At 42.0% G+C, this 14,110-nt stretch overlaps 1 protein-coding gene across 8 annotated transcripts in view; it reads left to right on the plus strand.

Moving 5' to 3' along the window:
- The window catches only part of LOC135494917 (peripheral plasma membrane protein CASK-like), a 399,974-nt gene that overhangs the window by 108,107 nt on the left and 277,757 nt on the right, over positions 1–14,110 (plus strand). For 2 of the 8 annotated variants that reach the window (XM_064783243.1, XM_064783244.1), the window contains exon 1: positions 8,295–8,333. The exons of 3 other annotated variants lie outside the window; for them this stretch is intronic. The gene's annotated coding sequence lies outside the window, so the exon portion shown is untranslated. Of the gene's footprint in view, positions 1–8,294; positions 8,334–14,110 lie in introns of those variants that run through there. 3 more of the 8 variants (XM_064783245.1, XM_064783246.1, XM_064783247.1) reach the window with 3 other exon arrangements.

Consider the following 14,110-nt stretch of genomic DNA (forward strand, 5'->3'; position numbering starts at 1 on the left):
AACAACAAGAAGAAGCTCCTACGTCCACGGCTTGAAGATCTGGTGGTTTGGAATGCAATAGAAAGGTTTGAATCTAAATTATTGAAAGTGGCTATTTGTAATGTAATCGAGAAAGGAATTGCCAATTTCTCTACACTGCATTCATTAGAGCTAAAAACTAAATGACAGCAATTTATTTTGGGGATTTTGGCAGTACCCTGAAAATTGCTTAACTGATTGGTTCTGAGATTGAGATGCTACATTATTTTCAGAAGAAATAATTTCTTTAATTAGAACCTCATCAATATAAGAGCAACCAGTTATGGAGATATGTGACCCGCCATGACAAAATGAGTCGCATGTCGCTCTGAGCTTGACAGGTTGAGACAGACTGGTTGTTCATTTCACCATTGTCTGCCTTTTGTAAAATCGGAGCATATCAATTTCTTCTATTATGTTCTGGTGTCATTTTAGGCTCATCTTCTGTGCGACATGCGACTCATTTTGTCGCGGTTGGTCACATATGTGAATTATAATTGCAATGCCTGCATTTCTGTCAGCTTTACAAGACTACAGCAATATACCAGTGTTTTAATGACTAATTGCGGCATTTATCCAAAAGTTAATAATTTATGATGTGCTCTAACCATCACCATTACTTCAGAGGATCACTAATGAAAATGGTAGGTAAGCAACCACAACTTTTTACATGTTGTATTTCAATGTTATTTTATCGTGTTGATCAATAAACTTCCATTTTCAGGACATGAACATTTATATAAAGCTTTTTTCCAGAGTTATTTCAGAACTGTTTCTATTGCTGGTTCCATTTCATAGATGTCCATGCCACCATATAGAAAAGTAATGAAAGCCACTTGAAATTCCCTCCAATAATCCATAAGGAATACTGAAGGTAACTTGCAAAAACATTCGCTAGTCCTCATGGAGCTCTCTGATAGCCCTCACAGAGCCCTCTTGATTGCCCCTTTAGAGCTCTCCTGATAGCCATCATAGAGCCGTCTTGATTGCCCTCTCGGAACTTTCCTGATAACCCTCACAGAGCCAACTTTATTGGTTCCTTAGAGATCTCCTGATAGCCCTCACAGAGCCCTCTTGATGCCCTCTTAGAGCTCTCCTGATAGCCCTCACGGAGCCCTCTTGATTGCCCTCTTAGAGCTCTCCTGATAGCCTTCGCAGAGCCCTCTTGATTGCCCTCTTAGAGCTCTCCTGATAGCCCTCACAGAGCCCTCTTGATTGCCCTCTAAGAGCTCTCCTGATAGCCCTCACGGAGCCCTCTTGATTGCCCTCTTAGAGCTCTCCTGATAGCCCTCGCGGAGCCCTCTTGATTGCCCTCTTAGAGCTCTCCTGATAGCCTTCACAGAGCCCTCTTGATTGCCCTCTTAGAGCTCTCCTGATAGTCCTCACAGAGCCCTCTTGATTGCCCTCTAAGAGCTCTCCTGATAGCCCTCGCGGAGCCCTCTTGATTACCCCCTTAGAGCTCTCCTGATAGCCCTCATATAACTCGGGTATAACTGAAGGATGAACGTCGAGTTGCTTCTCTGATACTGGTCAATATCGACAGTCAGCTCGAGAATGACTTTGTGAGCTGCCATCTGAGTATAACGCTGCAAACTAAAGAGACTGCTCTTTACGATACTTGTTTGAGCTAGCCACCAGGTTGGTTTGCTAAGCGGTCGTTAGGGTGTCAGTGGACTTCTGCTATCATGTCTTGTACTTGGCTAATTTGGAAGAGCATTTGACAAAACTATGTTGATTGGAATAATGAAAGCCACTTGGATATCTTACTTCTCCAACAAAATGTGTGTTTTGGGTGAACTATCTAAAAATGTTTAGCCAGCACTGGAAGAGATTGATGGTTTGATCACGGTGGTGTATGCCTACCCACACGATATCAACTTGCAACATGTGAAGTCTCGTTAGGTGGGCTCGTGGACCACATTGTTCTTTGTATTCACTAATACTAGTGATCAAACTTGCATTGTATTTTTTTACCTCTTTAGTGCACATCCTGAATGTATGCTTCTTCTCCATGACTTTTCTGGTTGCCTTTCTTCAGCACTCCCACAGTTTCTGGGAGAGATTTTCCTCTTCACGTTCTGGCATTGCTAACATCATTCTGACAAACTTCATGTTGAGAAAATGATCTTTCAGTTGGTAACCATGGTACGTTGAAGTCCAAAGGCTACAATAAGCATACTCGGTTCTAATTGGTTTCATTGTCTTGCTAATGCTTCTTCCTTGGTATTCGCGATACGAAACTGTTAAACTTGTCAATAGTTCTCCCAAATCTGCTGTCTTGTACTGGCTGCTAAGTGGATTTCTTTCAAGTGAGTTGGAAATGTGAGTTTCGAGAAGTTACGTGTGAGTTGAAGAAGGTATGTTGAATACAAAAGTGTCCAAAATGTGTGTCAGAAAGATTTCAACATCATCATGGTGTCAGATGATATCACCACTCTACAACGACATTTCTTTTGAAGATAACTTTCTCACTGTTGTTTATCTTTCCTCCAACATGCCCAACAACATGGTGTGATTTAGGAGTATGATACGCAGTGTTACACTTTCTCACTTAATATTCCCTATAATGTAATGCCTGCGATATAAGATGAACATGATGCTATCCCGTAATATGAAAGTCCAAATTTGGTATAACTCTTTAAGGTTCTTGCAAGTAGCTATTGATTGCAGATACCAGCCTACTTCTAAGTAATTGAATGCATCTCAAGTTTATGTATGTAGCTGGATGGTATGGCCTACTTGGCTTCTTATATTAATGCAGTTTGCTCAAACTCCAATAACCAGTTTTAACTTGAAGAAATATCATGTGGATATATTCTACTAACATATTAATGAAGAATACTGCACTTGGTAACCCGGAATATCTGTGGCTATTTTATTTAGCAGTTTTGTGAATTTGTAACTGAAATGTACCTTGAATTCGCACTGCAAATTAACAAAACTGCAAAATAAAATGGCCACAAATATTTCTGGGTTCACATGTACGGTATCTACCGAATATGGTAGGTTAATATTACCTATTGTGACAACTTTCAATTAGATTTTTTTTCCAGTGTCATATTTTCGTGATCATTTGTGCAAATGAGAAATACCAAAAATTAAAGGCATGCAAACATTCTCGGGTTCACAGTATACTGAAAGGATGCACGTTGAAAACATGAGCGATCATCTCCCCAATGTTCATGGTCACATGATAGTAATCCAACCAATCATTACGCCTCCCCAAAATATTTGTAAAATTTTGGTTTTCCTTGCATGTTTTCTGAATATGAAAGCTTTCAATCAGAAGTTCTCATCAGCATTTGCTGGAACTGTTTACAAGTAATCATACATGTAAGTTTACCAAAAATTAACAAGCTTTGAAAGAGTACATGAAAAAATGTTTGATATTACCATTAATGGACTAGATGTAATCTATACTTGATATTTCAAGATAAAAAAATACCAGTCGCATCATCTGGTCCTCATAAAACATGTAAAATGTAATATGGAAGTGGCTGTTTATCTATAATTGCTTTCTAAGAGCCACCAGAAATATATCAATATTTCTCATCAGTTGTGGTGCTTGTCGCTTGGGAACTTTTTTCTGCAGAATGCTTCTCCACTCCTCTGTAGAACATGTATAACTGGAAGTAGCTATGCGGGATGAGTCTCGCTCACTCGGGGGTTAATTGCTTTGCTGAAATCAATTTAACATGTTTAAGAAATTGATGTGGTAAAGTACTTATGACGGTTGCTAATGCCGGACTTGGCTTCAGGCCATGTGGGTTTTATGTGATGTTTATTATCTCATATAATTGAAAATAGATGGCACATGCTATGCCACAAATGGAAAGGTGATGTCGGAGTATTTGCCTGGTGGCACCATGTTCAGTCTTGTCAGTTTATGGATGTATGGTGGCAAAAAACCCAAAATTAGTACTGAGCAGACTCAGACTGAAGTGACTCCAAAGGCCTTCCATTGTGTCCAAGAATCTGGGCCTTCAATAGCAATTTGAATAAGTCTTGAGCGTTTTTGCGTTATGAATCTTTGATGGTAGCCGATTTCACGATGGGCTGGGTTGTTCAAAATCACGTTTGCTTTGACGGCGCCGTTAAGTGACTTTTGTGCTTTTGAACAACCGGGCCCTGGTGATCAGAAAAATTATAGAAAGCAAAAGATAATTTCATTGAAAACTAGTTGACCGATGATATTTTACTCCAAGTGTTCCTGCAGTTTTCTTTAACTAATTGAAATGCAACAGAGATGTTATGAGAAGCCACCTACACTGTAGCATATAGAGTAGTTGCAGACTAAAGCTATCTGCCCCCACAATGTCAGGCAGTTTCCTTTAGTTCATACTCGGTATTACTATTGTGTCTAACCTGTCTTACAATTTCTTGAAAAAGGGCCTTGTGGACTTTGCCCTAGAGCTGAAGCGGTTGAAGGAAAAAGCAATAAACAGCTCAAACAAGATTGCTTGGGAAAAAAGCTTTCGTATTCTATGGTCATCATCTCCTGTTGAGAATGTTGGCGGTGGAGACAATCGTTAATTCAAGAGGTGGCAGAAACACGGAACTAACCAGGCATCGCCTAATGCTTGATTCGTCGTTAATTTTCTTAGATGGGCTCGGAAGTATGTGCGCTGGGTGAAGATGGACTGGTAACATCGTAGATCCAATGAATATGCAGATTCGAATCGATGTGCGAATGGAAATAAATCTTCGTGGATTATCTGTACGGTGGAACCTCCCAAAGTCCACATCCCTTTGACAATGTTTGAGATGAACACATTATTATCGAGTAAATTTAGGTTTAGCTCTAAACTACTGATTTGAATTAAATTACTTCTGTCAGTCTATTCTAAAGCTTCTCTCAGTCTTACTACGTTTGCAAGCATCCACATGGAGACCTCGGTCCAGTTCCACGAAACAGCGCTATACAAACTGTGGAGCCGGCTAAGTGATAGACTAAATGTGGCACCAGCTAGGAGATAGTCAAGCTAAGAGATAGTGCTGGCTTAGTGACAAGCGTTCTTTCAGTCACTGGGCCCTGTTACCGGCACGTTTCTATTGACAAGCTGCCTCATTTTCTTTCCCGCATGATACAGTTATCTGCTGTGGACATAGTAAAAAGCTGATGGGTATATTGGCATTGGCATATTCTGTTGATGGTCTGCGAAGCAACTGCGTGTTGAGGAGTTGGTTTTAAAAAACTGGTGTCACAAAGCACTTCAAACATACACGTATGAGGGAGGGACATTTTCATCCTAGTGAGTTATTGAACATGTCTTCGAGTTGATGCAAAATTAAAAAATTAAGGTGTTCATAAAAATGGCTGTCGGAATATTGCAAAGTTGCATGTACATGATGTATGTCTTCAGAACCCAAAACTTTATTCCAGATATTTCAAACTGATTTAACTGACTCGGAAAACTTCAGGGAGCTTGACTTCAGACAATTTCTTTTGAGTCAGATTTCTGGGAACGAACAAAAAGACTTGGAACAAGACTTTCCCATAATCAAATAACTTTTTCCCTCCATGACAGATAAGCCTTGCTTTGTAAATGGAAGGAATATGAAAGTAGGTGGGAAGCAAATGTGGTGGGAGATGGGATGGTTTATAGACCCATGGCGAACTATTAAATATTTCCTTTGAAATATAATGGCATGGCTGTGTTGATGAGAAACTCTATTGTCGTTGGCTTTGGGCGAACTTTACCAAGAATTCTTCGAAGGAATGGCTGGATGGAGATTTTGTGTTGGGTACTTGTCACATCAAGGCATTCGATAGAAGTTGGATGGCTTGAACACTAAAACGTGATTATTTCGTCTGGTGTGCTGTTGATGAGGAATTCTATAATATTGTAGTTGGATGGCTTTAGCCAGTCACAGTACCGATCATTCTGTTGGAAGGTTTGATAGCTTGCCACTGTTTATTTACGAGTCGTTTGAAAGGATTCTGTAGAAGTTGAATTGGATAGGTCTGTGGCATTACTCTGTTCTGTTGAAGTTTAACCAGGCGTGTATTGATAATTCTTTCGTTAATTGGATAGCTTGATTTGGCAATGATTAGATATGTTTGATCAATTCTTTCAACGCTAGATTGGTTCAGGCTCAAATGGAATGTGAACCTTCCAATTGAATTTGGGAAGTTTGAGGTTCAAAAGGGAACGTATACCTACCAACTTTGTCCAGCGAGATAGTGTGGACATGAGAGAGTGACACCTGTTTCTTTGCCAGTGCTTCTATGATCCGAATTGATGGATAGATGAGCAGAACTGATGTGATATGTTTGAGTGTGCCGAAAACCGAAAACCGAAAACCGAAATAGATTAGAAAACTTTGAATCTTGACTCTAAAGAAACATTAAGCCCTTTAATTTCATGGGAAGACATTAATGTGCTCCAGGTCTCTGGTAATAATTTCGTAATAGATTTTGTTTGATTCAAACCTGTTTGCGATTTGAATACTTTGGATCTTTTCATCACAATACCAGGTAGAATATATTTGTGCATGTTTGAAAATTGGAAAACTTGATAACTGATCCAAAAGCTTGCCATTCCGTTCCTTCAGCATGGTACAATGTGTGATGGGATTAATGCAGATAGCATGCGATGTCCCAAATAATTCATCAATCTGTGTATAAATGATTTAGCATTGAAGGGGCCTCCGACAGCAAGCTTCGGTAAACAGTATAGGCAGCATATGGATGGATGTTCCCAAATTAATTGACGGTGGATTGCTGTGCATGTATGACGTATCTCAGACTCCGAGGCGGGCACTGTCCCCAGATACGTGGATCTATCATACTGGATAAATCTTATTTCACGCCTGCCACGACTAACGATATAACGAAATTCTACAGCGTACCGGAGTACGGAACTCTAATGCTGACTTCATTGCTGGTGTTGTTTCGGTCATGTATGGTAACGCTGGGCTATTTCATGAGAAAACTCAATAGAGACACACAAGTTGTATGGTAGTGCACATTGACACGCTGTGATGAAGGTTACAGGTTTTCAAACGATTTCGCAGATGGCGGTTGTTCGGGAATGTTCGCACTCAAATCCACATTGGAATACAGCTGTGCCACATTGATTTTGGAACGTTACGCTATTATGGTGCACTCGTTTGATTCCGAGTTAGGCTTCTACGTGGATATGTACATCTTTCCATTGGAATTTGATTCAGTGTAGCGTCAGAATAGTGCATGCATAATAATCGTGTTATCAGTGCTGTAAGGTGTGTGGGAGGTTCCATTACGAGTGCTTTTAAAATTCAGCATTGGTGTCGATGTGATGGGTGATGTTCTTTTTTGCAGAGGTGGGATTCATTATGTCAAATGCAGCGTTAAATCTAAAAGATTGTGCTTTTAGAGGTGCTTTTGTTAGGGAGGCATGTCATGTGTTTGGTCCGAAGGAATGTTTTCTGTGTTTAGGATGTTGTTGTTTTGCTTTGTGTCGAAAGTTACTCCCTAGAGGGTGTTGAATGAAATTTCTAGGGAGTGTGACTGTCATCTCATTTGGTTGGTTTGACACGATTGTTTCTGGGCTGGGATTATGCTTGGATTGGTCGTTTGGTTCAGTGCTTTCTTTAGTTTGATACTAAATTGCTAGCGCCTGTCATCTCGTTTGGTTGGTTTTGCTGGATGGTTTCTGTTCTGGGATGTACTTGTTTGGTTCAGTGCTTCCTTTAGTTTGAAACCTAATTTCAAGGGAGTGTCATCTCATTTGGTTGGTTTCACAGCATGGTTCAGTGCTGTGGATTTGCTGGTTTGGTTTAGTGCTTTCTTTAGTTTAAAACAAAATTTCTAGAGAGTTTCATATCTTGGTTAATTTGACACAATATTTCCCGCAGTTGGTTATCTGTTTTTGAGGTTGACGTGTTTCCGATATGTTTGAACTATATTCTCAAATGTCATATGTTTTTTGGTTGATTTGACAAGAATACTACGGTAATGTTATAGCAAAGGTGATGTGTTGTCAGAGTAATTGGCTCTGAGTTGATCTGTTGGGATGAGGAGAGATTTTATCCAGTGACGTTTTGACAGATAAGGAAGTCCAAGTAATGGTCGAAAAATGGAAACTCTGCTTGCATCCACACAACCAGATCTTTCACCACATCCCATAATCTGCCAGCCCTGTCAAAATCTTTTGGGGTCAGGATGTGAGAAAGTGTGTCTGTCAAGTGGTTTGAGGTTGGCGATATTATAACATACATAGAACCGCCTCGGGTGTCAGTGAGTTGTTGCCTTCTCAGTTAATGTCTCACCCCTGAGGTCAAGATAGTGAGTTAAAGGGAGGAATGAAAGCGTGTTTGTCGAGTGGTTTGAGGTGGGTGATATACCAACACAGGGCTGTCATATCAAGCTTCTTTTTGGTGTGTTGCCTTCTTCAGTAAACATGGGGTCATGATGGTGTGTTTGATGGAGGAGTGAAAGTGTGTTTGTCGAGTGATTTGAAGTGGGCTGTATCATGACAAGGCCTGTCGAGCCTGTCATTGGTTTGTTGCTTTTTTCAGTTAATGTTACACCCCTGGGGTGGAGATAGTGTGTTTAGAGAGAGGAGTAAAAGTGTGTTTATCCAGTGGATCAAGGTGGGCAAATGTTAATGTTACACCCCTGGGGTGGAGATAGTGTGTTAAGAGAGAGGAGTAAAAGTGTGTTTATCCAGTGGATCAGGGTGGGCAAATGTTAATGTTATACCCCTGGGGTGGAGATAGTGTGTTTAGAGAGAGGAGTAAAAGTGTGTTTATCCAGTGGATCAAGGTGGGCAAATGTTAATGTTATACCCCTGGGGTGGAGATAGTGTGTTTAGAGAGAGGAGTAAAAGTGTGTTTATCCAGTGGATCAAGGTGGGCTAATGTTAATGTTACACCCCTGGGGTCAAGATAGTGTGTTAAGAGAGAGGAGTAAAAGTGTGTTTATCCAGTGGATCAAGGTGGGCAAATGTTAATGTTACACCCCTGGGGTTGAGATAGTGTGTTAAGAGAGAGGAGTAAAAGTGTGTTTATCCAGTGGATCAAGGTGGGCAATATAACAACACAGGATTGTCGCATCAAGCTTCTCATTGGTTGGTTGCTTTCTTCAGTTACTGGAATATCCCTTGGGTCATGATGGTGTGTTGGAGGAAGGGTGCAGTGTTTTATGGAGGCGGTGTGGCGACTTAGGACTATGTTGCCTGTCAGCAGTTTGACACTTCTTTCTTTATGGCGTATCTGGTGATAATGAATTCGGAAAGGTGTTAGCTCTTCTAGGAAATCAAAGGGTTGGTTCTATTTGGAAATGCTTGACTGGGTTTTTTGTGCCCGTTTACATACAAGAGGAACACTAGTGATTTTTTTCCTGATCAATAGAAAAAGCAGCATTGTGTGTTCTTGATGAAGAGGATGGTTCTGACTCTTGATATAGCATAGGGAAAGATGACTGCACTTGTTGATGTTGTCTAAAAAGAACTGGTGTTACATGTAGTATCAATATCTTTCGCAAATGAATAGAGAAAGCATCGTAATGTTTTCTAGAGAGAAGAAATTGGTTGTGACTCTTCATATTGATTTGTGAAAGACTTGCTATTTGGAGAGGCCCTTTTTGTTACCAGTTGAGATAATCCTATTTCGGTAGGGTGTTCTTGACAGAAGAGGATTGTTCTGGTTCTTGATATTCTGCTGAGGAACACTTGCTGTGTGAAGAGAGTTATTCAATGGGTTCAGATAATCCGTTGAGAAATACTTGCTTACACATGTTGGCTGTGTGTGTAGGAGGGGTTGACGCTTGCAGAAGTGGCTGCAAATTGTCGCGTTCTTTTGATATCTGGTGTCAATGAGTAGACAAAGGAAGTCAAGTTTGGCATGATGGAGGATATTGAGCTGACAGTTCTTGTTGATGTTGATGTTAATGGCCTATGTCATTCGCTGAAAATGTTAATGAATTTGAAAACTTCCAATTGCATAAATGCAAACTATAATTTAAAATTCAGTATTGCCGCTGTGTAGACAGATGTACAAATACTATACAAGGTTTCAGATTTCAAATTCGTATGCATTCGTATGCACTACGGCATTGTGAAACTGCATTTCTATTTGCCTGAACCACCAGTAATTAGGAAGGCCGTAACCCTTTAACGGTGAACAAGTTTCTTTCTGTTTGTATGATGGTTGTTAGTATAGGAAAGCAACGTGTAGCAGCCTGAGTTACTTTCTCTAAACCTATCGATCTGTGACTATGAATAGGCAAAGACGTCTTGTCTTGTTGATCGAGGCTGGGTGTTGTTGACAGGTTCTTGATAGGTCCAGATCTTGTGATATTGAAGGGAGGAGTTTTTTTTTTTCAATGTCTGAAGGAAAGAACATGTGAGTTGTTCAAGAGAAGTCTGACAAGACATTCCTCCTGTGACAAATCCTGAAGAAATCGGGGGTGCATGATTGCTTCTCAAGTTCTGCCACAAACCCCTGAGAACTGTCCTCCTATTGGCTGAAGGGAACATGTGACCGAGAATGGAACTCTGTCTTTAAAATCTTCTTCTCTAGCTTCCAGTTTCCTCCTACAAGCATCAACTTCCATTATTCACAGATGCAGGGCACACTATGAATCAATACTGCCTCAGACATGTCAGATATGGCTTGGCACACTAGGAATCAAACCTACTGCCTCAGACATGTCCGATATGGCTTGGCACACTAGGAATCAAACGTACTGCCTCAGACATGTCCAATATGGCTGGGCACACTAGGAATCAAACGTACTGCCTCAGACATGTCCGATATGGCTGGGCACACTAGGAATCAAACGTACTGCCTCAGACATGTCCAATATGGCTGGGCACACTAGGAATCAAACGTACTGCCTCAGACATGTCCAATATGGCTGGGCACACTAGGAATCAAACGTACTGCCTCAGACATGTCCGATATGGCTTGGCACATTAGGAATCAAACGTACTGCCTCAGACATGTCCAATATGGCTGGGCACACTAGGAATCAAACGTACTGCCTCAGACATGTCCGATATGGCTTGGCACATTAGGAATCAAACGTACTGCCTCAGACATGTCCAATATGGCTGGGCACACTAGGAATCAAACGTACTGCCTCAGACATGTCCGATATGGCTTGGCACATTAGGAATCAAACCTACTGCCTCAGACATGTCCAATATGGCTGGGCACACTAGGAATCAAACGTACTGCCTCAGACATGTCCAATATGGCTGGGCACACTAGGAATCAAACGTACTGCCTCAGACATGTCCAATATGGCTGGGCACATTAGGAATCAAACGTACTGCCTCAGACATGTCCGATATGGCTTGGCACATTAGGAATCAAACCTACTGCCTCAGACATGTCAGATATGGCTTGGCACACTAGGAATCAAACGTACTGCCTCAGACATGTCCAATATGGCTGGGCACACTAGGAATCAAACGTACTGCCTCAGACATGTCAGATATGGCTTGGCACACTAGGAATCAAACCTACTGCCTCAGACATGTCAGATATGGCTTGGCACATTAGGAATCAAACGTACTGCCTCAGACATGTCAGATATGGCTTGGCACACTAGGAATCAAACCTACTGCCTCAGACATGTCAGATATGGCTTGGCACATTAGGAATCAAACCTACTGCCTCAGACATGTCCGATATGGCTTGGCACATTAGGAATCAAACGTACTGCCTCAGACATGTCCAATATGGCTGGGCACACTAGGAATCAAACCTACTGCCTCAGACATGTCAGATATGGCTTGGCACACTAGGAATCAAACCTACTGCCTCAGACATGTCAGATATGGCTTGGCACACTAGGAATCAAACTACTGCCTCAGACATGTCCGATATGGCTTGGCACACTAGGAATCAAACGTACTGCCTCAGACATGTCAGATATGGCTTGGCACATTAGGAATCAAACCTACTGCCTCAGACATGTCAGATATGGCTTGGCACACTAGGAATCAAACCTACTGCCTCAGACATGTCAGATATGGCTTCGCACATTAGGAATCAAACGTACTGCCTCAGACATGTCCGATATGGCTTGGCACATTAGGAATCAAACGTACTGCCTCAGACATGTCCAATATGGCTGGGCACACTAGGAATCAAACGTACTGCCTCAGACATGTCAGATATGGCTTGGCACACTAGGAATCAAACCTACTGCCTCAGACATGTCAGATATGGCTTGGCACATTAGGAATCAAACCTACTGCCTCAGACATGTCAGATATGGCTTGGCACACTAGGAATCAAACCTACTGCCTCAGACATGTCCGATATGGCTTGGCACACTAGGAATCAAACCTACTGCCTCAGACATGTCAGATATGGCTTGGCACATTAGGAATCAAACCTACTGCCTCAGACATGTCCGATATGGCTTGGCACATTAGGAATCAAACGTACTGCCTCAGACATGTCCAATATGGCTGGGCACACTAGGAATCAAACGTACTGCCTCAGACATGTCCAATATGGCTGGGCACACTAGGAATCAAACCTACTGCCTCAGACATGTCCGATATGGCTTGGCACATTAGGAATCAAACTACTGCCTCAGACATGTCAGATATGGCTTGGCACATTAGGAATCAAACGTACTGCCTCAGACATGTCAGATATGGCGTGGCACATTAGGAATCAAACGTACTGCCTCAGACATGTCAGATATGGCGTGGCACATTAGGAATCAAACCTACTGCCTCAGACATGTCCGATATGGCTTGGCACACTAGGAATCAAACTACTGCCTCAGACATGTCAGATATGGCTTGGCACATTAGGAATCAAACGTACTGCCTCAGACATGTCAGATATGGCGTGGCACATTAGGAATCAAACGTACTGCCTCAGACATGTCAGATATGGCGTGGCACATAAGGAATCAAACCTACTGCCTCAGACATGTCAGATATGGCTTGGCACACTAGGAATCAAACCTACTGCCTCAGACATGTCCGATATGGCTTGGCACACTAGGAATCAAACTACTGCCTCAGACATGTCAGATATGGCTGGGCACACTAGGAATCAAACGTACTGCCTCAGACATGTCAGATATGGCTTGGCACATTAGGAATCAAACGTACTGCCTCAGACATGTCAGATATGGCTTGGCACACTAGGAATCAAACCTACTGCCACAGACATGTCAGATATGGCTTGGCACATTAGGAATCAAACCTACTGCCTCAGACATGTCAGATATTGCTTGGCACACTAGGAATCAAACCTACTGCCTCAGACATGTCAGATATGGCTTGGCACATTAGGAATCAAACCTACTGCCTCAGACATGTCCGATATGGCTTGGCACATTAGGAATCAAACGTACTGCCTCAGACATGTCAGATATGGCTTGGCACACTAGGAATCAAACCTACTGCCTCAGACATGTCAGATATGGCTTGGCACACTAGGAATCAAACGTACTGCCTCAGACATGTCAGATATGGCTTGGCACACTAGGAATCAAACGTACTGCCTCAGACATGTCAGATATGGCTTGGCACATTAGGAATCAAACCTACTGCCTCAGACATGTCAGATATGGCTTGGCACACTAGGAATCAAACCTACTGCCTCAGACATGTCCGATATGGCTTGGCACATTAGGAATCAAACCTACTGCCTCAGACATGTCAGATATGGCTTGGCACACTAGGAATCAAACGTACTGCCTCAGACATGTCAGATATGGCTTGGCACACTAGGAATCAAACTACTGCCTCAGACATGTCAGATATGGCTTGGCACACTAGGAATCAAACCTACTGCCTCAGACATGTCAGATATGGCGTGGCACACTAGGAATCAAACGTACTGCCTCAGACATGTCAGATATGGCTTGGCACATTAGGAATCAAACCTACTGCCTCAGACATGTCAGATATGGCTTGGCACACTAGGAATCAAACGTACTGCCTCAGACATGTCCGATATGGCTTGGCACACTAGGAATCAAACGTACTGCCTCAGACATGTCAGATATGGCTTGGCACATTAGGAATCAAACCTACTGCCTCAGACATGTCAGATATGGCTTGGCACACTAGGAATCAAACGTACTGCCTCAGACATGTCAGATATGGCTTGGCACACTAGGAATCAA

This window comes from Lineus longissimus, chromosome 10, assembly GCF_910592395.1.
Source record: "Lineus longissimus chromosome 10, tnLinLong1.2, whole genome shotgun sequence".
NCBI classification, from domain to species: domain Eukaryota; kingdom Metazoa; phylum Nemertea; class Pilidiophora; order Heteronemertea; family Lineidae; genus Lineus; species Lineus longissimus.